Source organism: Lactuca saligna, chromosome 4 (genome assembly GCF_052625555.1).
Source record: "Lactuca saligna cultivar CGN05327 chromosome 4, ASM5262555v1, whole genome shotgun sequence".
Classification (NCBI taxonomy): domain Eukaryota; kingdom Viridiplantae; phylum Streptophyta; class Magnoliopsida; order Asterales; family Asteraceae; genus Lactuca; species Lactuca saligna.
Genome location: NC_136420.1, coordinates 39,513,665 through 39,541,203, shown reverse-complemented (window position 1 = coordinate 39,541,203; position 27,539 = coordinate 39,513,665). Strand labels below are relative to the sequence as shown.

Genomic DNA, 27,539 nt, shown 5'->3' with positions numbered 1-27,539 from the left:
ACTATGTTACTAAGAAAGTGATTGAACATCCAGCTTTCACGAGACTTTGACACCCAACTCTCCCGGCTAGTCAATATGTGACTTTATCTCCAAGATGTGAACACACATAGACTATGCTTGCCAATAGGGATTGAGTGACTTTAAACTTTTCAAGAACTTGTGGGTGAGGGAGAATAATTGTAGGAGGCGGAGGAAGTGAAGCATGATGTTGAGGGACACCATCTTCAAGAGGTTTGGGAAGATCATAGTTGTCTGAACCAGACATCTATAATGGGAGAAAATCAAGTTAGTTGATTCAAAATCCTTAATATAACACCCAATATGAAATATTAAGGCTAGGACCCAACACAATATTTTATAATTTGGAAGAGGGATGCCGTAATCCAAGCTATAAAATATTTGAAGGTAGGCGAATGACGATTCACCAATTTCCACCATGAAAAACGAAATAATTTATTAGGTTTTAATTGGATTTGAAATTCCTAGATCTTTTGAGATTCATTGAATTTTTCAATGGCATGTTTCAATCTCGAGTGTGCCCTCTCAAATTTTGTGACTGGGATGCTGAGGATCACAAAACAAGGTGTGAATAACCATACCAATTCACTTGGTACCCTTAATATTACACCTAATCAATGTGTCGGTTAACCACACACGCTCCATTGATCTATGACAAACATTAAGTCACCCTTCGTGATCCTTACTAGTCCAAGTTAGTGTGCCGGTTACCCACACACGCTCCACCAACAACTTGGTAAGGTACAAAGTGTGAATTCCATGGGCTAGCACCAAATTCACATTTTTCCTAAAGTAACTAAGATTGGGAATTAAATAAAAAATATTTAGTTACTTTATAATATTCATTATACTTTTAATGAGAATTTAAAGTCATTGTCCTACCCGTTCGGCTAACGACCCTCCACCGATCAAGCAAGCGGTGGGTGAGAGTGGACACCCATTAAGTCGCCATTTTATAGGCAACAACCTTATACCCACCTTATAGATCGGTTTCGTGAATGAGGCCTACTAACGGTAAAACGACTTGTTCTTATACATATATATATATATATATATATATATATATATATATATATATATATATATATATAATTAACCATTAATGTTATAAATAGTATAAGTGTTGAATTTTAACTCTTAAAATTCTAAGTGTTGGAATTAAAGTTTATTAAAGTGTGTGAAACTTTTCCAAATTCCAAAACTTGAGGGCAAGTCTTGAACAATTCAAAAACTTTTGGATATTCATAACTTATGAGTTTTAATTAAGTGGTTTAAAGCTTTTAATGAAGAGTCTCTTGGAAATCCATAACTTGAGGACAAGTTATGGAGTCCATAAAACATTTATGGGAAAAACTCTTCAAGAAAATGTAACCTACAACTTCTTAAAAGAACATTTAAAAGAAAACCTCTTGGAATTCCATAACTTGAGGACAAATTAAGAATTCCATTAAAACACATTAAGATCAAGAATTAACTAACAAACAATTTTGCAAATAATTCCTATGATCTAACAAAACTCATATGAACATGAACATCCACATCAACAATTTCAAGAATCATATGAACACATATAAAATTGAAATTTTGATTATAACTTTGAAATTGGTCCACCATCATCATTACCACATCAAAAACAGGTTTTATGAGTCCAAAACAGTTTAAGGTAATGATTCTAGACCAATTCCAGCACCAAAACTCGAAGATATGCTGTCTGGGGGTCCAACTCGTCGAGTGCATGAACCAACTCGCCGAGTTGGATGAGTTTTGCCTTGGACTCGTCGAGTCCCTTCATGGACTCGGCGAGTCAGCTGTGCAGACAGCATAAAATCTTCGATTTTCAGCAATTTGCATCAAGTATTCAAACAAGCAAGCCTAGGCTCTGATACCACTGTTGGGTTTTGAGCAATCTAACACTTCCTAAGTGTGCATGCAACCCTAATAAACCTTGGATCTATGTTTGTCTAAATACATGCAAAATAATAATTTTTCCAAGGTTTATAACCTATCTAACATGGCATGGGGAACATTTCAACATAAAGAGTTAGAAGAGATTACATACCTTTTTGATGAGTTTGGTTCTTGAGGAGTTTGAGGGCCAAGCACCAATAGTGTGAATGCCTCAAATGGAATCACAAAACACCACAAACTCTTGGAAAACTTTGAGAGAGTGTATACACTTGTATATTTCGGCCACACACAAGCTCACACGCACTAGTTCACTAGTTACACTTAGGCACCATTTCATGCTCCATAAGCATGCTTATATAGTGTGCATGGTTAGGGTGAAACCCTAATAACCCATGACCTTTACTTTTCCAAGGATCCATGGGTTAAAATCTCCATGGATCATCCATGGACTTCCATATTAGCTTAGCCCATTAACAAATGAGTATTAGCCCACACTATATAAAATATAATAGCCCACAATTTAATTAGTCTTCCTTTTAATCTCTAAATTAATTCATAATTAATTTAAGACTAAAACTAATTAAATAACATGACTTCATATTAATATATTATAACTTATAATATATTAATAATCATATGTATATAACTCTCATAAAATTATCAATAAATAGTTTGGATGAGATGCAACCCAAATGGACCATGCCGGGTCGGGTCAAGTATATACCAAATAAGTTATGGACTTAGACACCTTATCCAACACCTATATCCTTAACTTAGTCCCTACAAAGAAGGTTTCCAAAACACCTCACGAGATGTGGATAAGGAAAGCTCCCTCGTTGGTACATATCAAAGTTTGGGGTTGCGAGGCTTTCGTAAGACGAGAGATTCACGACAAGCTCAAGCCTCGTAGTAAGCGGTGTATTTTCATCGGCTACCAGCAGAAGTCCTTTGGATATCTCTTCTATAGATCAAGTGACAATGTTGTCTTTGTTGCGAGGACATGGGTTTTTTGAGAGCGAGAACTCATAAGCCAAGGGGACAGTGGGAGGCAAATCGATCTTGAAGAGCTTCAAGAATTGAGCGATGAAGGAACCGCTAACGCTGACACTCAACCTGAGGCGGAAACTCCAGTTGAACCGATTAACGAATCCTTACCTCTTAGACGTTCCAGTAGAGTTAGTGTTCCACCTGTGTTATATGGTTTTCATATAACAAGTGAGGGTGATACGTTTATTAGTGATAGTACACTAATAAATTTGGATGAACCTAATAGCTACAAGGAAGCCATGGTAGGCCCAAAGTCTGTGAAATGGAAAGAGGCTATGGACAACGAGATTTGGTCTATGTATGACAACCAAGTTTGGAATTTGCTTGACAATGTGCCAGGTCGTAAGATGGTCGGGTGCAAGTGGATCTTAAAGAAGAAGACTGACATGGATGGGAATGTACACACCTATAAGGTGCGATTAGTTACGAAGGGATTTACTCAAACTCCTAGAGTTGACTATGATAAGACCTTCTCACTAGTTATGAAGATAAAGTCTATTAGGGTGATGCTAGCCATTGTTGCATTTCATGACTATGAGATATGCCAGATGGATGTTAAAACCACTTTCCTTAATGGGAAGTTAGCTGAGGATGTTTACATGAATCAGCCAGAGGGTTTTATTGATGCAAAGCACACCAATAGAGTATGTAAGCTTGAGAAGTCCATTTATGGATTGAAACAAGCATCTCGTCGATGGAATCTTTGTTTCGATGAGAAAGTCAAAGAGTTTGGTTTTCTACGAAGCAAGAATGAATCATGTGTATATGTCAAAGCTAGTGGGATTATAGTTAGCTTTCTTTTATTGTATGTCGATGACATACTACTCATAGGAAACGACATCCTGACCCTACAGGAAGTCAAGTCCTAGCTTGAGAAGTGTTTCGCTATGAAGGACCTCGGAGAGGCTGCCTATATTTTGGGAATAAGGATAGTGAGAAATAGAAGTAAAAGACTAATAGGACTTAGTCAGAATACTTACTTGGACAAGGTACTAAAGCATTTTAGTATGGAGAATTCCAAGAAGGGGGAGTTACCAATCCAAATTAATGCCAAGTTAAGTAAGACTCAAAGTCCGAGTACCAAAGTCGAGATAGTAGAGATGGAACGATTACCATACGCTTCCGCAGTTGGCTCAATCATGTATGCTATGACTTGTACTCACCCTGATGTAGCCTTCGCTTTGAGCATGGTCAGCAGATATCAAGGGAACCTTGACAAAGCACATTGGACTGCAGTCAAGAATATTCTTAAGTACCTTCGGAGGACCAAGGAATGGTTTCTAGTCCTCGGTGGGAGTGATAACTTAAGAGTGTGATGGTATAGTGACGCCAGTTTTCAGACCGATCGAGACAACTATCGTTCTCAGTTAGGCTGGGTCTTTACCCTAAATGGAGGAGCAGTGACTTGGAAAAGTTCCAAGCAGGAAACCGTAGCTAATTCAACGTATGTATCAGAGTATATAGCAGCGAGCGAAGCGTCAAAGGAGGCGATCTGGTTGAAGAACTTCATCGGAGACCTTGGGGTTGTGTCATCCATAAAGGAACCCATGGAAATTTTCTGTGATAATGAAGGAGCGGGTGCCTTGACCAAGGAATCGAGGGATCACGGTAGATCTCGACATATCGACATGAAATATCATTTTATTTGACATCGGGTAGAAGAGGGACTCCTCGAAGTGAAGAGGGTATTTGTAACACCCAAAATCGGGGTTTATATCTTCAGGGATTATTTTGGGGAAGAAACGGCCAGAAAGCCAATGGATATGGTCGGTAGGAGATGTGTTCTTTGGACAGGAGTTTCGAGAATAGATCGCATGGTATCTGGTCGTAGCAGACTTCGAGGACGAAGTTTAGTTTAAGTAGGGGAGAGTTGTAACACCCGGAATCCAGAAGACCAAGCAAGGAAAGGAAAACCCTAAGTCAAAGGGGTCAACTCATCGAGTCCATGGGTGAACTCAACAAGTCGGAGTGGGTTCCACATCAAGATTGAAGTGACCGACTCGGCAAGTCAGAGGGACTAACTCGGCGAGTCAGGCTTGGGTTTGGAAACCCTAATTTTCGGACTTGGTACCCTATTTAAGCATCATTTCAAGCCTCCACCCCAATCTCCATCACTCCCTTTACATACTCTCGAAACCCTAGGCCTCCATTGAAGTGGTCTCAAGCTTTCTTTGCCATTTTTGGGTGATTTGAAGCTAGAAGGAAGAAAGGAACCTTTGGTGATTCAAGAAGGGGCAATTGATCCAGAGTTGGTGTGACATTTCAGATCATTTGAAGGTATGAAGCTCATACCTTGGTTGTTACTCATTTAGATCACCTTTCCGAGTTAGATTTTGTCACTTTTGGGCCATTTCCAAGGCCAATCCGAGTATTGTACCTTTGAGGATGAAGAAGACTTCAGATTTGAGTACTTTTGGGTTCTATAAGCTCAAAGTTGTTAGCTTTTTCCATCTATGGCTCCATTCTATGTCATAGACCACCATTTTTGCTTGGGTTTGGTGTTTTAGCTTCATAACCCTTTGCATGCATGTAAAGTTAGCAACTTTACGTGTGATGCTAGCCTTAGCAGTCCAGATCTACGATTGGGAAGCAATGGAATGGACTGAAATCGACCATTATGATAATGATGAAGGTGGACTCGGCGAGTCGGGTCGAAATCCTAACCTCTTCTAGATGCGAGTCGAGTCAATGAGTTAAGGCGGTGACTCAGTGGGTTGGTCTAAACCAGGACTAGGACTCAGAAGTTGAAGGAATCGACGAGTTGCGGGGTGACTCGGCGAGTCAAGTCGCGATTGTGGGGGTTTCTGAATTCATGAACTCGGCGAGTCAATAGACTGACTCGGCGAGTAGGGTCAACCTGGAAGGTTGACTTTGACCAGGACTTTGACTTTAACCAGGGTTACTTAGTTTGACTTTTGGAGGTCAGTTTGGTACTAAGTGTTATATTGATATTGAAGCTCGGGGAGCTATTGGAGCAGCGGTTGGGGCGTTGTCAGATAGTAGTCAGAAGAGTATCAGTCAGAGCTTCAACAGTGCAAGGTGAGTTTTCCCGTTGTATGGATGGGTCTACGGCCACAATGCTGGCCTATGTAGATATAAGTAAGAAGACCCGTGGGTTAACCCCAGGCATTGTATGCTAGTATGATATTCAAGACCAAGGTCTAATGTTAGCGGGCGGGTGCCCAAGGATCGGTTTACATGATAGTTTATACTTGTTGTCTGTGTGATACATGTATGTGTCTGGTAGGGTGGTGAGTGTGGGCGAGGTCCCGTATCTCACCAATAGCAGAGGGCAGACAGTGTTCCATACCTCATTAGTAGCAGAGCAGGGGCGAGGCCCGAGATAAGAGTGGAGTGAGTGTGGGCAGTGGCTCGTATCTCACTTACAGCAGGACCTTGGACGGGGTTCCATGACTCACTTGTAGCAGGTTAGGGGCGAGGCCCAAGACAAGCGAGGCCTTAGTACATGAATGCAGTAGGGTATGCTCAGTTTATGTGTTATATGCCATTGTTATATGTAGTATGTGTTCAGTGGGCAGGGGCCAGACGCAGGCGGGGGCCTAAGAGAAACAGATCTGTATCCGAGTGGGGTTCGAAGACAGGCGGGGCCTGGGATCGGAGTGGCCGATGTAGCGGGCGTGGCCCAATATATGCAGTATGTGATTATGCAAGGTATGTGGTAGGTTGGGGAACTCACTAACCTTCGTGCTTACGGTTTTCAATTTTGGTTTCAGGTACTTCCGGTAGCGGAGGGAAGAGCTCGGGGTGATCGCATGGCACACACCATTGATTAGTTAGCCTGGGATGTTTTACTCTAATAATGGAAATATGTTTTGGAATTAACACTCTGAATTGTGTTGTGATTTATTTATGGTTTGACAATTATGATTTAAGTAATGTCTTAAAAAGAAAATTTTAGACTATATTTTTGGACGTTACAGTATCGTCAGAGGATAACCCGACAGGTCCCCTTACAAAGGGACTGAGTAGGGTTAAGCACTTGTAGCACGCTACGAGCATCGGGCTGAAGGATGATATTAGTTTAGATTAGATAGCTCGAAACGTGTAATAGATAAATGTAATGGACATTTGATGATTGAATAAAGGAGAATTATTTATAAGTAAAGTTACTATCGGATGTTGATTATTTACATGTTGTTTCACTTTGCATGTTTTGACTTCTTGATTAATAAGATTGTTCGAACGTTCCATAGTCACTCATACTGTGGGAGTATGTATGAAGGAAAATTGTCATGAATTGGTTTGTAGATTGTCTAAAGTGTATTAGACATAGCAAAGGTTTACTGCAACGTTCATGAGTGCATATGAATATGATTTGAGCAATGGATTAGACCCACGCTTGCTGGTATCGCTTCATGGAATTTATTTCGAGTGATCGCAATACAATAATATCATATGGTCTTAAAACCTAGATATATGGTTTATTATTTGCAAGTTGGTTGTGCATTGATAATGCGTAAACGCATCAGTAACTTGATGTTATAAAATGCATTGTTGTGCATGGTTTGATGAGTGAATGGTAAATGCATATAAGTCAAAGTTTATCTGTTCATTTTATCCTAAAAGGGTAAAAGCAATATATGGGACCCTCGATGATTTGGTTTGACTTATGTGTCGGGCCCGATTAGGACTAAATTGATGTGTTTAATTAAGTTTTATGTCAGACGAATCTGAGATCGAGTATGACATCCCTATTTTCACGGCCATAAAAGACCAATTTGTTTATGCTTTGTTTTATAAATCAGAGTATTTGTTTAAAGAAAACGGTTGCGGAATATGTTCCCAAAACAAGACATGATAAAAAACTTGTCAAAACATTTCTCAAAGAGAATGTATTTTCATTAAATAATAAAACCTCAGGATGTCATGTTCCGATACAGACACATAAGCATAAACAGAACATACATTCACTTACTCTAGTGATTTACATCTCCTTTAATCTCTCAGTGCAAAGAAGCTTCGTATCGATACCTGTGATACAATTAAAATGAGTGGGTCAGGCTTGGGAGCCTAGTGAGCATATAGGGTTTTCAACCCACAATAATACATTTATTATCTTCAATTATCAAACAATCAAACCAAATACTCATTCCCATTATCTCCTTTATTTTCTAAGGATTTACCCTAAGAATCAACTATCCTTTATCCATTTATTCCTAAGGATTGACCTAAGGAATTGACACAAAGTCCACCACTGCCAAGGTCCACAAATTACGACTGGTAAACACTTAGTTCAACATACTTAACAAACACCTAGTTCTAATACTCCTAGTGAACAATTAATTCAAAACATCTCGTGAATGCTTAGTTCTAAAACACTTAGTGAGCACACTCAGTTCAACAACACCAAGTGAACACATCTAGTTCAAAAATACTTAATGAACACATTGAGTTCAAACACTAAGTGAACACATAGAGTTCTAAAATACCTAATGAACACATTGAGTCCAAAAATACCAAGTGAACACATAGAGTTCTAAAATACCTAATGAGCACATTGAGTCCAAAAATACCAAGTGAACACAGAGAGTTCTAAGATACCTAATGAACACATTGAGTTCAAACACCAAGTGAACACATAGAGTTCTAAAATACCTAATGAACACATTGAGTCCAAAAATACCAAGTGAACACATAGAGTTCTAAAATACCTAATGAACACATTGAGTTCAAACACTAACTGAACACATAGAGTTCTAAAATACCCAATGAACACATTAAGTTCAAACACCAAGTGAACACATAGAGTTCTAAAATAACTAATGAACATATTGAGTCCAAAAATATCAAGTGAACACATAGAGTTCTAAAATAACTAATGAACACATTGAGTCCAAAAATACCAAGTGAACACATAGAGTTCTAAAATACCTAATGAACACATTGAGTCCAAAAATACGAAGTGAACACATAGAGTTCTAAAATACCTAATGAACACATTGAGTTCAAACACTAAGTGAACACGTAGAGCTCAAAAATACTTATTATTTCGTCTCATATCAACTATTTCATTTACCCATGTTCTACCCAACCTATTTGTATATACAAAATACATATACAGATTAACTCATTTAACACCTATATAAAACATACATTCCACACTCATCTCAAATAAAAAACAATGTATAAACACATTGCACATATTTCATAGCAAATACTTAATATATATATATATATATATATATATATATGTGTGTGTGTGTGTGTGTGTGTGTGTGTGTTAGAAGAAAGTGATCACATACTCACCCAAAACATATACTTAATACATTAAAACAATACTTATATTAATATTGGGTTTATGAAAGGGACTATACACCCACACATATAAACAACTTTGTATTATACACATAGCACGTATTTCATAGCAAATACTTACTATTTATGTGTTAGAAGAAAGTGACCACACACTCACTTGATCAGAAGATGATCGGATAACACTACAACTTGTAGAAGTAGTATTCTTCGGTGAAACCGGGATCACTTCACACACCTAGTTTCTTGCGGGCAGAGCTTCAGCTCGAAAACTCTTTTCTTCTCGGGATCTTCGGGCTTTGGGACTTGCTTCGGGTCTCGGGGTTGATACCGGGGCTTTGGGGGTACTTCTATGTACGTAAATCGAGGTAATATGGGTGAGAGATGAGAGAATGAGCAACCAAACTCGACTGGTCCTTCAAATCTATTTATAGGGCAAAATTGGCCGTTGCCACGTCGTGGGCTTGGTTGTCACTGCATGCGTCATCTCAAGTTGCATCTGGGGACTCCTAGAGGTGTCAGAAGACCTGCCACGTCGTGGTCTCTGACACAGCTTTGGGGTTCGCACCCCAAACTTTAGAAATTCATAACTTTCGCATACGAACTCCGTTTTCGACGTTCTTTATATCGACGTGAAGGTGAGATTATGCTCTACAACTCTCGTTTAGACTCTATTAGCTAATTTTGAATTTATTTTTAATATATTATAAGTATATTACTTATATATTATCTTTAGTAGGTCGAGACAGGAAAACTCCGTTCGAAATTCATAACTCCTTCATCTAAACTTCGTTTTCGTCTGTCTTTTTATCGTTGGAATACTATCGAAGAAATATTAGACTCTCATTTAGATCACTAAGGATAGATATCTATCTACCTTAAATTCACTATTTACGTCGCGTTGGGTCATGCCGGTTCTGTCGCGAAACTTCGACAGGTCATAACTTCTTTGTTATAACTCGGATTTTGGCGTTCTTTATATGCATAGAAACCTTGTGACATGTTGGTGATTTGTTATCATCAATGTTATTTAAGTGTAATAGGGATTACTTTGTTGACTAAAAATGATCTTGATAAATATTAAACAAGTAAGGAAGGTGTGGAGTACACACTTGTTTAAGTTTGATCAAGTATTAAAGTATACTGTCATTTAGGGGTGAAGCCCCAGAACAAAGGGGTTCTGGGGGCAGCGCCCCTGGGAGCAGGGTCCAAGGGGCGGCAGCCCCTGGCTGGGGTCGAGCTGCCAGGTCAGCGCGACAAATTTTTATTTGGGTTATATTGTTGTATTAAAAATGCATCAGAAAATCCAAATTTTGAATATTTGACCCAATTTTGACGTTGAATTAATCCTTATACAAAACCCAGATTTATGACAGTTTTTACTGTTGAGAAAAACTGTTATATGACAGTTTTGACATTTTTTCAGATAAGGAAGGTTTATAACCAATTTTAGTCACTTTTCTGGTACTCACGAAATTACATCATTTCATTTTCTCTTTCTTTTCTCTCTGATTTTATCTGAGTCTTATCCAATTGAGGATTTGGGAGTACCACCCAAATACTTCGATTTGAAAGTGATTATCACGATTCTCAGATTTCCAAGTGCCACTAAACCATATTTCTAACATGACATATAATACAACTTGGTTAAGATTAATCCTTATAAATAATCTTCCATCAAAAAGTCATTTTTGATGCTTATCGTCTCTAATTTGACTAGCTCGGATCTACGGGCGTTCCATCGAGAAAAAAAACTGTTGGATAATAAGTATGACTATGTTCCATGTAATTGTCCACATGATATCTAGAACGGAGGACTATATGATCCTTTATCTAAAGGACAGGTTATTGATAAGATCAAGAGTTTTGAGAACTGAGATTGCTAATCGGATCCTGAAGTTATACTTTCTGTTGTAGTTATTAGACTTATCCAAGTGGGAGACTGTTGGATTAGTCTCTAATTCCATAACTATAGTTGGTGTGTACTTGACCCGGTTGAGAATGGTCCTTTTGGGTTACCTTCACAAAAGCAACTTGACTGGATGAATAATAGAGAAGGAGGTTATTATGGTTTATTAACATATTATAAGAATAATATATTAAAAGAGAAATCATATTTATTTAATTAACATTGGTCAAGAATTAATTGAGAATTAATTTTGTGGTCAAAAGAGGTTAATTGAACTTATGAAATTGCCATGTTTATCTCCCCACTCTTCTCGTGATCGATTTAAGCATTGTGGGAGAGTAAGATTCTTACTCTCTCTTAATGCTTATATCAATCACGAGAAGAGTGGGGAGATCAAAATGACAATTTCACAAGTGATTAAGAGATTGAAATGAAATCAAAATGTTTTTAGAGGAATTGAAGTTATGTTTTCATCACTAAAACACAATGTATAATATTTCTCCATCTCAACCTCTAGATCCTTTAGATCGTACAAGGTGTTTGGATCTATATCCAAATTTGAAGTTTACGTGAAATTATGTATTGAAATCGATTTTTTAGCTCAATATAACCTTTAGTTCATGAATCTAAGTGCCAATTTCCTCTTTGTTGATTGTTTGATGTGATGAATTAGGTTAAAGCCATAAACCCTAGTTTTGGTAGAAGAATTTGAAATTATGACAAACCTAACATTTGAATTATTAGTAATTGTATTATAATTTGAAGTTATAAATGCTATGCATATACATGTACCTATATTTGAAGCAATGGATGAACATATGATGGATGATATGTGTTATCTTTGAAGCTAGTTCTTTACCCACATAATAGCTACATATTCCGAGAGGGATATCTAGTACATGAAATGCTCATCACTGCACATGACACTGTACAAAGTATAACAATTAATGGTGGAAGAAATATCAGTTTAGGGCCGATGAATTGTGTGAAGAAGAGCTTCTCACATGGGCTTTGGCCACTGCAAATAAGTATGCCAACATGAGTGACATATATGAAGAGGTCGATTATTCCAATGACGGTGGTCGGGAAGTTACTGGGCTATTGCTTTTCTAGAATTTTCTGTAAGCGTGTGTGTTTGGGTGTGTGTGAGAGAGATTTGGGATAACAATATGATTAATGTAAAATGATAGTAAGGTGGTGGGTAAGAAAATATAAAAATATCTACAAATAAAAAATAAAAAAGATATAATAGATATTTTACCTGGATAATTGAACGATCATGCAAAAAGTTAAAAAAAATAGTTTTCATCACCATGGTAGTTTTCACAAACCAGGGTAATTGTGTGATTTTGTCAATTTTATATCAGAGTTATTCACTACAACCATATTTGGAGTTTATATATTAAAAAAAAGGAAAATAATACAAACGAATTTTCTAGGATTTATTCTTTTAGTCCCTAAACTATTTTCATAGCTTTACGAGGAAATGAACTTTTAGTTGTCTGGTAGATTAAGTCCTTTATAGCTTTATTTTATAGCTTTACGAGGAAATGAACTTTTAGTTGTCTGGTAGATTAAGTCCTTTATGAAGTTTTGAAGGGGTAAGCTGGTTACCCCTTGCCACCTCATTATACTAATAGACAAATATGTCCACATAGGATGAAACAACTCATCGTCATCACCATCTCACAGAACACAATAAATGGGAGGTGGAGTTTATTTTAAGTTAATGGGTTTATGATTGAAATTTAAGAGCTTTCTTCAACAATCACAAGCCATCCATATGAAGATCCACATCGACGATTGGTATCAGAATCTTCAAGCAAATCCATGAGGTGAGCTTTATCATTGGAGGCGTTTAGAAAGCTTCGGGTATTTGATTGTGGATTCTGATTTTTTCTTCTTCGAATGAGCATTAACCAAGGGAGTTGACATGGTAAATGTTTAGGGATTCTTTTTGTCACGCTTCGCAAAGCTAAACAAACTGCTCTAAATCGAAGATAATCCTGATTAATCTTTAGTTTCTTCGAAATTCTCACGCAATTCTGGAGGTAGATCCAACCAACCCACCGAAATTGACATTTATTTCTGTTAAACCCTGTTTTTTCCATGAATTGAGTAGAACTCAAATTCTAAACCATAGTAACATAGATCGCCAAACATGCCACGAACGACGTTAAAATACACGCGAACCGGATCGCGATACGTTTTCGTTATCGCTAGTGGAACGCAACCCAAATCCGAATATTCATCGAATTCAAAACTGGACAGACCATACCTTGATTTGCGTTTCGGGAAGATTGGAACGACATTTTGGAACGTCGATTGTGGATTGACGGGAACCCGGTTTTGAGTTTGGGAATGCCGATAGGTTAACCAATAACAAAATCTTACCTTTTCCATCATTCCAACAATTGATTGTGTATATCTCACTTATATGAAGTAGCGATTAGATATGACCCATATACGTTATTGATTTTAATCAATTTTGTTGATTTAGGTCGGTTCACATTTTTCAACCAATTAATTGATTATTGATTTCATAGAATTATCTCACGGCCTTTGACGATTTCCATTTTGTTACTGTTTGTGTTGTGATTTTCTGTTTCAATTTTAATGGTTTGACTTTTAAAGTGCTGGTTGGTCCTAAATTCAGTGGAGATTATATAAAAAGAAGTTGTAGTAGCGATAGCATAGAACTAAAAAAGTAATGAAGAAAAAGACATTATGGTTGCCTCTGTTTTCCGACATCTTCTTTGATGTAATTGTGATTATATAGGAGCACTGTATGTACAGTAGTAGAAGCGAGAAGATGGAAACAGGGGTTATCAGGTGGATGAGTCTAAGATGGAAAAGAGCTGATGTGTCCCTGAAACCTACTATAATAGGATAAAGGGACTAAAAAAAACATGTTGCTTCTAACCTTATTTCTCTATATAAAGAGACGAAATTAGTTTAGGGACTAAAAGGTAAACTCTAAATAGTTTGTAGGATATTGTGTCATTTTCTCTAAAAAAAAAAAAAAAAATAGCAATTTTAATCGCTAAATGGGCTTGTAAAGTTGCAATTGGACCTTACCCACACTTTTTTTTTTTCTGACTCAATACCTTGCAAGTTAATTAATATTTGGAGGGCATGAGTTCAACCCTTTTAAAATGGGTGTGGGATAGGGATGCCCAAAAAAACCGGTTCACAAACCGAACCGGTTAGTGAACCGGAAACCGGTTTTCCTCCGAACCGGTTCATGCATGAACCGAACCCCCGAAGAACCGAACCTATGGACCGAACCAATTCGCCCTTTTTAATGTGTGATCCGGTTTCGAACCGGTTTGTTAAGAACCGGTTTTTTGAACCTATTTGTAAACCGATTTTGAACCGGTTTGAACCGGTTTTTTACACTTACTAGCTCAAAAGAGCTTTATACTCTAAACAAATAAAAAACCCATTCCTATTTTACACTTACTAGCTCAAAAAAAAACCGGTTTTCGTTGAACCGGTTTTGAACAAACCGAACCGGTTTAAATATGTTCGAATAATTTTTGGGGTGAACCGGATTGGAACCGAACCGGTTTTGGTGTGAACCGGTTTTGACTTGTTGGACTTGAACCGAACCGGTTTTCTGAACCGGTCCGGTTCATAAAAAAAACCGGTTTTTGCACGCCTAGTGTGGGAAGGGTGAGTGAAGGCGGGAAGGCAACCAGAAACACTGCATCTTAAGTGTGATTTAGGTCATGCAGTTTAGACCACATTTCTTTCACTCTCATTTCCCTCACAAAAAGACAAGAAATTGTGACTTTTCATTTCCTTTTATTTTTTATAAATATATTTTATATAAATATTACATTCATTTTGTAGGGAATTAAAAATCATAAATTTTGATATATATATTTTTTTACTTTTTTGGTAGATATATAATTTAATAAATATTTAAAACAAACAAAGACTGACTAATCACACGAAAAGAGAGAGTAGAGGATAAGCTCCCCTCATATGGTGTTTCGATGTGCGAGAATCTTTCCCTCACTTCTTTCCCGCTCCATACCCACCGACATTAGGGGTGATGTATTCTCTATCATCTCTTGATTGGACAACAACTTAAAGGTTTTTTTTTTTTTTTCTTTTTTTCATTATTTTTTAAAATTTATTAAATTATATATATTAAAAAAATTATAAAAAATATATTAAAATTTATGGTTATTAATTGACTATAAAGCAAATATACTATTTGTATAAAATATATTTTTAAAAAAAAATGAAATGTAGTGAAAGTAACAATTCCCGGCTTTTGGTGAGCGAAAAGTGTGTAAGCAGAAAGCTAAAGTAACACACAAATGTTGAAATGTGAGTAGACCCTCCGGTTTTAGTCCTAATTTTTTTTATGTTAAAAACAAGTATAAGAAAAATTCGGAAATAAAAGCATTGTAAAGGATTTGAACATAGAACCTATTTGAATCAAACAATAACATGTTGAGACTCAAGAGCCTTAACCATTCAAGCGCATATACGTAACTTAACTTTGTTTCTATACGTAAGAAATGTATATCTTAAACGTCAAAAAAAACGTTTTTTCTAGAAAAAATTGAAAGATCATTGACCTGCACTAACTATCCCTCTTAAGACTTGTCATATTTTGTTTAAATTAAAAGTTTTCTTCCTCATAATGAAACAAAAATAAAGTTTTACAACAAAGAAAATAATCATAACTCAGAGTTACATCAACATCTAAACTCTAATAATTCTAAACTTTGGCCATATTATATACAACAATTGCAACACCAAAGACAATCTCCCCTCAACAGATATTTCATGCAGCCAAGTTTAACCCTTTGATTTCCTTTTTTGTGTATGACATGTTTTAAAAAATAAATGCTAATGTTAAACAACATTATATAGTCTGAAAAAGAGCTTTAGAGGGCATGGGGTTGTCATTTATTTCACATTTGGTGCTTATTGAATTTGCCCAAGCCCTATCAAGAACACAATCATTTATCATCGATTATTGAAAAAGAACACTAAACATGAACTTTACTTTTACCCATATAAAAAGATGCGAGTAAGTTGCCTATATTGGTATAAAAATACAGTAAACTTAAAACAAGAGTAATGTATATTCAAAGGTTAATTTCACACCATTTTGTTTCTCATGTTCGTTGTCGTTTTTAGATTCAAACAACAGAACTTAAACAAAACACACAGTAACGTATATAGGCTATCTAATTATTTAAAAGATAACCAAAGAATCTAGTGTATCACGCGTGTATAATTTTAGAGTTGTTCACTAAAATGAGCAACACACATGATCCATTTGTAATTGTAGGACATGAACAGCACTCATGTGTAAGAAAAATATGAAAATGAAATACAATAAATCAAGAAACTTGAAATGCACAGGAGAATGAATTTTGGATTTACCCAGCTCAAGTTCTTAAAATTAGCAACGAAGTCTGATTATATATAGTCGTTTTAAATATTTAATTATTTACCTGAGTGCTGGATTAATTTCATGAAATTGGCGAGGCATGGATCCAACAATTACCATCTGGATTAAGGTTAGATTACATTAGTTTTAAAAAGGGAAGACTACTCTGTTGAACAAGGTATCAAATTACCACGTAAAACCCCAATACGAGCCTTATTTCTTCTTTACTCATCAGCAACTCAACACTTTTCCTCTTCGTCGATTTCTTTCCTGCATCAACAACAATTGCATCGCTCAATTCAACAGACCCTTGACTTGACACCCTACTTTCTCAAAACACTCTTCTGATTCAACTCACGGGATTGCTGATTCTTTCATCAAGAACGCGTTCAGGAGAATTTTAGGAATTGGGACAGTTTGGGAGACGGAGTCGACGACATCGACGTATGTTAGGCTGGGGGTACTGCACCTCTTCACCACCATCCCATGGACCACTCTAAATAGGAAATGGTCACTGCTCCACCGTATTTATTTATTTTTATATTAAACTATATAAAATACCTAATTAATAAAAACATAGAAAATAATAATAATAATAATAATAATAATAATAATAATATAAAAGTTTAGGGTGAAATTTATAAATTTTATAAACCAATTTGAAGAAAAAAATTAGGAAAGAGATTTGTTCAGCTTTTGATCCAAACTCAAGGACCAAAGTTGACAATTGTTGAAAATTGTGTCTATTAAACGAGGTCTCTATCGGCTTACTCCATTAAAACATTTGTAATAGAATTTGTAAAGATTTTTTTTGCCTCCAACGACTCCATTCAATCGAAACGGGAAGCAGCCAGATGCAAGCCATCGGGTATGGGGACAGCGTTCACACATTTTCAGTCCCTCAAGCTCACTTTCCCGTTCATGACCCGTGGGCCTTCTACCTCCACGCGGCATTGCTCCGTTAGGCTTTCGCCATTGCGGAAAATTCCCCACTGCTGCCTCCCGTAGGAGTCTGGGCCGTGTCTCAGTCCCAGTGTGGCTGTGGGTTGAACTGCACACTCCGGATAACCTTAGAACTGGAGAAGTCGTGGGCCATTGGAAACCTAGAGGTGTTTGTGAATGCATTTTAGAATTTTTAGTTTTTTCAAAAAATGTCAAAAAAATTAAAAAAAAAATGTTTGGAAAATAGAAAAGTCTATTTCAAATTAACTTTTTATCAAAAAGAAAAAATGGTTTTCAAAAAGTTAAGAAATTGTTATTTTTTTATTATGATTTTTAGATTTTTAAAATGTAAAATATATTCAAAAGTCAAAAAATTCAGCCAAACATTTTTAAAAAACAACTTTTGGTTTTGGCTCCTTAAAACTAAAATAAAAAACAATTTTTACAAAAACGAACTTTTGTCCTTAAAAAGTAATCTCAAACACCCCTAAGGTGATGAATATAGATGCTTATTAGTTAACGATCCAATCTTTTGGAACAAGTTTCGGGAAAGTTTGGAGTTAGGTTTTTTCGGATCTGTCCGGACTGTCTCGAGCTAGTGTTTTCTTTTCTGGTCTAGTCTTGTAGTTTTTACGTGCGTCTTTTCAGTTCGAGTTTGATATTATTTGTCTTTTTTGCCCCATTTTTGAGTTTTTCCGTTAACAAATGTGTAAGTATCACCAAAAAATACATTAAGATTTACAAAAAACGATACACTAAATTTTAATAAAAGAAAGAGAAAATTGGGTAATATAATTAAAAAATGTGTAATCAACAAAAAATGAAATGTATATAAACTTTGACTTCTGGTCTTTTTTTAGATCAGTCTCAGACTGATCATTTTTTTCGAACGGTCTCAGGTTAGTCTTCTTTTCTGGGACCATTTTTTTGGGTTTGGTCTAGTTTTAGACCGGTTCAGTCTCTTTTTTTTCACAAGACCGGTCCGAAAACAATCATTTTCATTCAAGTCTAGTCATAAACCCACGAGCCTTTGGCCATAACTTTTTTTTTCCTCTTTGAAAAAACAAATCTAAAAAAAAAACAAAGTTCTTAAAATGTAATTCTCTACAAAATGAGTACAATCGTGAAATTTTGAAAAAAAAAATATTTTATTTATTTTTTTAATAAAAAAACCTAGAAAAAAATTCTCAAAATATCATAAAAATTAAAGGGATATTTCTATTCAATATACTAGTGACTCTATATATAAAATTCAAAAAATAAGTTTTTAAAGTATTTATTTTTAATTTTAAAAAATATTAGTTTTTTTAAATGTTGAATATAATATGATCCAAAATGTGATGATTCAAAATATTTATGATTAAAAAAAAAATTTAATTCAACTTGTTTATGATTCTTAATTTTGTATTATCTAAAAATATTTGGAATTAAATATTTTATAATCTTTCATTATATATTTTATGATTCAAAATTAAATGATTCATAATATATAATGATCCATATTTTTTGAATGAAAACTTTATTTATTTGAAAACGTTTTTGCTTCAAAATCATATGATTAAAAAATGATTGGATTCAAAATATTATGATATAAAGTAATTTGAATTAAAATTTTATGATCCAAAAATAATATGATTCAAAAAAAGTATGAACGGAAAATATTATTTTTGTTAATATTCTTCTTATTTATAGTTTATAATTGTTAAACATTAAAAACTCAAACCGATTTATCATACAAAAATATTTAACGGTGGAACTTGTTGTCAGATTGTTTTCCCTCTCATTGTATTGTGATCAATAGCTAATTATGAAATTATGGATAATGACTTAAAAGGGTGATATGTTTTTTGATTTATACATATTTGGTCGCTGAGTTTTTTTTCATTCACATTTACCCCTTCAACTTGTTAAACTGTACACATTCAGTCCTTATGACCGATTGCTCCAAGTTAACCAGGAAAAATGTCTTCATAGGGTAATATATTTATCATTTTGTATACATTTAGTCATTATTATTTTTATACACATTTAGTCATTAATATATTTTTTTTGTTTCAAAATAAGTCATTTTTGTTTTTGTACTCATTCAATATATATGAATGATTTTTTTAGGTTTTTGTCATAACATCTTACATGGGACAATCATTGATGTGTTTGGGGCTGTTGATGCTTATGTCCATCGCAATCACGACTGCTTGGTTGTGTAAGTTTTGTGGTTTGACTTAGGTCTTGTGTTCTGAAAATCGTAACTTCTTCATATGATATCAGATATTAATGATCTTTATATCCGCGTGTTCGTTTTTCTAGTCTACTATAACTTTCATTAAAATTACCCCCATTAAAATGTAATGTATTTTTACTTACGATTTTATATAAAAAAAATTCATACATGCATTCATAAAAAACATATAGATATAAATATCGTAAGTAAAAATATATTACTTTTAACGGGAGTAATCTAAACAAAAGTTGTAGACTAAAATACGAATGCATAGATATAAAAATTTTAAAATTCGAGATCGTATGAAGAAATTATGACGTTCAGAACATACGACTTAAACAACCAAGTAGTCGAGATCATGATGGACATAAGCATGAAAAACCCCAAACACTTCATTAATGATTGTCTCACGTAAGATATCATGAGAAAAAGCTTAAGAAATTAATGATAAGTACTGAATGAATACAAAAACAAAATGACTTATTTTGCAATATATATATATATATATATATATATATATATATATATATATATATATATATATATATATATATATATATATATATATATATATATAGGGAGTGGTTCAAATGAGAACCAAAAAAGGTTAAGAACCGTAAGAACCTCTAACTTTAGATGTTTATAAAGGGTTTAGGGTAACCCTAAACTCTAAACCCTTTATAAACATTTAAAATTAGAGGTTCTTACGGTTCTTAACCTTTTTTGATTCTCATTTGAACCTTTACTTATATATATATATATATATATATATATATATATATATATATATATATATATATATATATATATATATATATATATATATATATAGAAGTAAGTTCATGCGAAAATATAAATATTCTGCGAAAACGCGAAAACAGATTTTATCTTATGAAAATTAAACACATGTACTACAAAAAAATAATTTTATTAGCAATAAATTAAAGATAGTAAGTTTACATTGGATGGTGTTATGGTAATATAGATTTAAAGACGGTTTTTATAATTATATTTTTTTCACGTCCTTAATCATTTTTAAATTCATGTTTTCATAATAAAAATGTTAAAAATCATACTTTGGTAATATGAAACAGTTTATCATCATGTATTTCAAATTTTGGATGAATTATTTTCCAAAATATAATGTTGAGGTGACATAATATCATAGGTTTTTCTTGTTTTCGCGTTTTCGCAAATTATTTGCATTTTCGCATGAACCCTCCCCTATATATATATATATATATATATATATATATATATATATATATATATATATATATATATATATATATATATATATATATATATATATATATATATATATATATTAAGGATCAAATGTGTATAAAAATATTAAGGCTAAATGTGTACAAAGTAAGAAATATATTACCGTATGAAGTTATTTTTACCGTTTAACCTGGAATAGTCGGTCATAAGGACTGAATGTATACAGTTTAACAAGTTGAAAGGGATAAATGTGGATGAAAGAAACTCAATTACCAAATATATACAGATCGAATAATTTATTACCATTTTAAGTCATTATCCCTATGAATTATCATAAGTAATGGTTTTACTTGTAATACTTGGGAGAACACAAAAAACAAAGTAATGACACAAAAAGGGTCAAGAATGTTGGTCTCGTTGGTAACAACACCACATGATGGAAAAAATAGCCCCCCGTGAACATCAAGCTCGACACCTTCCCATTAGTTTTCAAAAAGGTCACCCTTCAACCTAAGAAGGAATAAGCAAAGACTTTGTTGCGGGCGGATTATGAATAAATGATAAACAAGTTTACTAGACCCAACTTAAAATATTTTTTTTAACTTATTATACAAAATTGGTACTTAAATATTGTATATAATTTTGAAATACAGTTGGTATTTAGAAAACCCTTCATGATCAAAATTGAAGATGACCAAATGAGCCGTTTTTAAATTAATTAACAAAAAAATGTATATATAATATAAAACAGAAATTGCACATAATTCACTTGCAACCCAAATAAGGTTATAAGGATATATGCCACCAACATCATTTGGTTCCAACATAACATACACAACTTCTTACATTTGATCGGAAATTTATATATTATATTAATAGGCATGATCATTAGGAATAATGTATTTTTGTATGTTTCAGGATTTTGCTAAGATATTTTGTATAATTTGACAATTTTAGTCCATGATTTATTGTAATTAGAGATTGACACATATCTTTTAATATTTGTCACTTTAAGTTTATTTGATCATTTTCACATTCCTTTTGTCCTTTTTTTCATCTTACTACTTATTTTCATTACAAATTAACCATATGTGTTTTAATATTTCTCATTTCACACCCTTTGACCAATTTTCCATTCCTTTTATCCCTTTTATGTCTAATGATTTGTGCTTCCATGTTGGGTTTCGTTTTGTCATCGTTTTGTCATCGTCATCATTTGTGAATAAAATAAAACGTAATTCAGTAATACTGGGTTTATTATCAATAAACGTACAACTAGAAGGACTACATGTGGTTCACTAGAGGCTCACCCATTAGTTACACACAAATTTATACACTTTTAACCACGAAAAACGTTAAGATCATAACTTCTATATTCTTAACCTCCAACATTCTAATATTATAATATATCTTTTTTTGTTGCATGATTCTTTAAAATAATGACAACGTCTTATATCAATATTTAAGTTAGTCAATAACATTTTTCATAGTTAAAAATTATAACTTAGTTATTTTTTTAAAGTATATTTATAAATATTTAAGTATTGGAGCACTCCATGATACAAACTTTCGCATGATCACCGTATATAAAAGAACACAAAATATTCATGTAAGGTTCTAAAAAAATCGTCATGGTTCCAAGGCTTGTACGTGGGTCCACGTTTTAACAAAAATATCGCATTAAGTCATATATACATATAAAAATAAATTGTAGTAGAATATATATATATATATATATATATATATATATATATATATATATATATATATATATATATATATATATATATATATATATATATATATATATATCGTCTTAAATTACGTCTTACGAACAACATAACTTGTCATATTTCGTAAAAACTTGAGGTTTAATGATACCTAAACTAAAGCTTAAAACATTGCATTCCGTTAACTTGACTGCCTTGACTACATATAGAAAGTTGACTTTTTCCAACATAAATTTATCCATAGAAAAAATCCATCAGAAATGCGATGGATTCGGGCGTCGCAAATGGGTCAATTTTGTAGTAGTGAATATGACATACACATAACAAAATATGTGCCTAAGTGTCCTTTGTTTTATTCCATGGTACCCAAACAAGTATTAAAATACAACCTTAATTTCATAAATACATTGGTGCACATTATGCCTAAGATCCACGCTCTTATAACACCTCCATATGTACCAATTTCGTCCTGCAAAAATGTATACACACAAGCCAGATAATTAAAAATATCGTTAACGTCGTCTAATCATTTTATTCATTTACGCAATTCAACAATATAGAATAGCATCCATCCATCATCATTTCAAATAAAGTTTAATTGAGAGAAAACTAACTTTTCGCAGTCATAGTCCTTATCAACAGGAGGAAGTTGTATGTCATTAATATCACATTTCTCAGGCAGAAGAGGAATTCTTTTTGGATCGAATTTTATCACTGTTATCGCTTGTTTCACACAGTTGCATATAACCACACGATCATCCTTTGTTTTCATCATGCCTTTTAAGTTCTTGACCGATGAGCAACAAAAATTTGATGGCCTTGATGGCTGTTGACCGCTTATGTAACCGACGCATGGTGCCAACATGGTTGCTAGCCGTGCACACGATGATGGGTCCGCATGAGCAAACACCACACTACTCCTCCATGACACCAATAGTAAACCAATCAAAATGGGAATCATATCCATCAATTTGGTGGCAAAATCGTTAAATCTTGGTTTTTTAACGTATGTTTTATGAAGATGATTGCTATTATATATCTTTTATGGTAGATGTATTAATCTAATGTGTAAAGAAAAGTAGAAAACCTTAATTCATGCATTTGGTGTGTTGTCATGTATTGTCACACTTTGATGCAAGTGTCGTGTAAAAAACTAAACTAAATCCGTTAGCAACCAATTAACTTTCAAATTAGATTTCTGTCGAAGAACAAAAGCAAGTCCGCTATATATAAGTACGTAAGTTTTGTAGAAAATGTAAACAAGTTTGAATTTTATGATTGATTGTTTGAATTTTTTATTTTTATATTTGGTGTACATGGACTGTTGAGCCATGTGCAACATACCTTCCAAATGAAAATTAAGGACATATTCTAGAGTGAATTAAACGATTCGTCACAGACGTTCAGTCTATTTTTCAAAATTAATTTGGAATCTTTTTTTTTTATTTTTTTTTTTTTTATTTTAAACTTGCATATTTCATCATTTGGGACATAAAAAAACTATATTATCTTTAATAATTTTTTTTAGTTTTCTTTTATTTGTTATCATTTTTAGATTAAGAAAAAGAAGAAAAAAAAATATCTCCAACAACCAACCTCTCCTCTTTCCCTTTCCCAGTCTCCTTTCCTTCTTTCTCACCACTCCCAACAATTACCTAAACAAATCTTCCTTTTTTTTCGGCAAGACCTGATATTGTCATATTTATACACATTTTAGGCAATATTTAATTTAGTAGTAGATAAATTAATTAGTAAATACCGTTTCTTGAGATCGACACCCAACTTACCCAACTATTCTATAATTTTGACTAGGTACACTGCTTAGGTGCAATTAGTCAGTTAAGGTAGTTAGGTTATAGATATTAAAATTAGGTGTAGCTATTTGCATGCATCAAGACCAAACACAACTCCTCCAGAGAAAACAACTAGTGGGAACATCAGTATCCAACCTAAATCAAGCACCATTAGTTCTATAACCCAATCCCGATCTTCACCATCAGAATCATGACTCAGTAGGTGAAGAATATCAAAATCCGATGAATCGGTCGTTCAACAAGTTCGATTTGTAGGTGAAGTCGATGACTCAATTGCTCAATAAGTTAAGTTCAATTTGCTAGTGAAACAAGTGGGCAGTGACTGGGTAGAACTAGGATTTTGTACTTTGATTTTTAGATTTTGTTCGCCAAAAATAAACATGCCAGTGGTGGCAATGGATCAAGGGTTTACTGTAAATGGTAATGACAACGGAGATTGACGACGACGTATAAATGAAGACGAAGATTTGAGACCCTAGGAGGCGGTGGTGATGGTGTTCTACAAAGCTAGTGATGGTCGGTGTTCACGGTGGTTGAAGGTGCTTGACGGGGCAGGCATTATGTTCGGATAAGGAAGATGATGAACAACTGAGTGTGGAGGTTGTTTCCTGTAAGGTGGAGGAGATTCAATGATAATGGTACAAGTGAGTGTGGTGATTGTGATTGGTGGCGGTGATTTTAATTGGTGGTTCACAATTAACCGGTGGGTGGTCGACCGTTGTGGACGGTGGTGATATTTTTTGTTAAAGAATTAAGGGGGAAAGATGGTTTAGAAGGGAATGGGTTACGATAAGGTGGGCTGGACAGCGTTCTTAATATATTTTAGATATTATAAATAACCAACTTATAACTCGTGTAACACATGACTGATATAATAAAAAACATTGAAATTTAAAACAAATATAATCATTAATCATATATAAGTAAAATTATCATATCCACTTATGAAATCAAAAAAATCTATAATAAAAAGTTGAATCGAATTGAGTTGAATTTCTTCTTGAATTACCTAATAAATGGTGCAGATATATATATATATATATATATATATATATATATATATATATATATATATATATATATATATATATATATATATATATATATATATATATATATATATATATATAAAATAAGCTACAAATATTTCCATTAATTTAGATATCATTGTACAACGAGTGAGATGACAAACGGACAACAAGCTGCGCTGCTAAGCCTTTTTGTATAGTAAAACTAACTCTTTTGAATACTAGCTATATCCATAGATCTAAGGGATATAACATTGTTATGCATGATCTGTAACACCTATTCCTGGTATTATTTAATTTATCTAATTTTTAGGGTTTTCTGCTTGGACTCGGCGACTTGGGGAGCTCCAACTCGTTGAGTAGAGATTATTATAAGGGCACGAGACCTCAGACCTACTCGACGAGTCAGAAGGCCCCGACTCGACGAGTCGGCGTTGTAAAGGAAAACCCTAATTTTTAGGGGTTTGTACCCTATTTATAGAACTTATGGCTCATTTGTAGCCTCTTTCATCGTTCTTACAGTCCAGAAAGAAACCCTGGCCGCATTTTGGTGCTTTATTAAGTGTGTGTGAGCCTTGGAGAGTGGAACTTGTGCTTTTGAGAAGGAAACTTAAAGGTTGAGGAGATTAAAGAGAGGAGAAGGCTTTGGATCCAACATCTACTTGTTGTTAGCATCCATTTAGAGGTAAAAAGTTGCTACCTTGATCTCTATTTGCTTAGATCTTATTTTATGGAAGAATATGGTCACTTTTGGTGCAAAATGGGGTCATACTCGGATTTGGACTTATCACAACGATATGGTTCTAGATCTGGACATCTCTAGGTCCCCAATGACATAAGTTGCTAACTTTATCCAACTTAGACCTTTTCCATGCACTAAAACCTTGTAGGAAGCTTAGTTTTGATTTTTTAGCCTTGTGAGGTCTTGCATGCATGTAAAGTTTGCAACTTTACGTGTTAACTGCACTAGGGGAGGTTGGATCTAAATTTTGGGACCTTAGATCCCACTAAAAAGGACTAAACACAAAAGGACTGAAGGAACTTGTCGAGTCCCTTAGTCGACTCGACGAGTCAGGTAGGGTTACCAGCTTTCGAGATTCTGAATGAGTGCAGTGAAGGATTAGTGTTTTGGTCTGCATACACTTTTGGTCTTCTGGACATTTGATGAACTCGACGAGTCACTTAGGTGACTCGGCGAGTTGAATCAGGATTCATTGGAATGGATTCGGGAGGAACTCGACGAGTTGCTGGATGCACTCGACGAGTTGAGGTCAACATGGACTGTTGACCATGACTTTGACCAGGGTTGACCATGGATGACTTTGAGGATAATTATGGTAATCCAGAATTGTGACGAGTTGATCACATGATAATTATAGGTAGTTGAGTTGGAGCAGTGTGTGGGATTTATCTGATCTTAGCTTGTCAGTTCAGCATTCGAGAGGTGAGTCTTCTTACCATATTAATGGGTCTAAGGCACTAAGGTTGACCCATTTTATGATATGTGGATTGTCGATTGATTATTCGTTATGTTAGTATGAAATTTGCATGGAGGACCCTGGGGGCTCCCATGGCAGTAGACTAAGACCACGTGCGGGTTCCGGTGGCATTTGGTGTAAGACCTTGGAGGGTTTCCATGACATCCTAGTATATTTGCATGCTTAGTTTGTATGATATTTTCTTGGTAGTGAAGACCATGTGGGGGTTCCCATTGCAGTTAGAGAAGACCATGTGGGGGTTTCCATGGCAGGAAGACCATGTGGGGGTTCCTATGGCAGGTAGTTAAGACCACGTGGGGGTTCTAGTGGCACTAGGTGTAAGACCCTGAAGGGTTTCCATGGCTTCCTTATATGTTTGTATGCATGGCGTATGTGATATATGTAGCTTTTATAGCTAATATGATATGTGTTATGTGGACTGTGTGTGTGGGGTATGCTCTGGGGAACTCACTAAGCATTAGCTTACAGTTCGTGGATTTGTTTCAAGTACATCTGAGCCCAAGG

The 27,539-nt window shown here is 34.5% G+C and overlaps 1 long non-coding RNA gene across 1 annotated transcript; it reads right to left on the bottom strand.

Moving 5' to 3' along the window:
* Positions 1–15,678: 15,678 nt before the first annotated feature.
* On the bottom strand, positions 15,679–17,073 carry LOC145038438 (uncharacterized). Its single transcript, XR_013679375.1, has 3 exons — positions 16,765–17,073; positions 16,639–16,694; positions 15,679–16,122 (listed from the first exon to the last, which is right to left on the bottom strand). It is a non-coding gene; the product is annotated as an uncharacterized LOC145038438 (long non-coding RNA).
* Between the last annotated feature and the right edge of the window lie 10,466 nt (positions 17,074–27,539).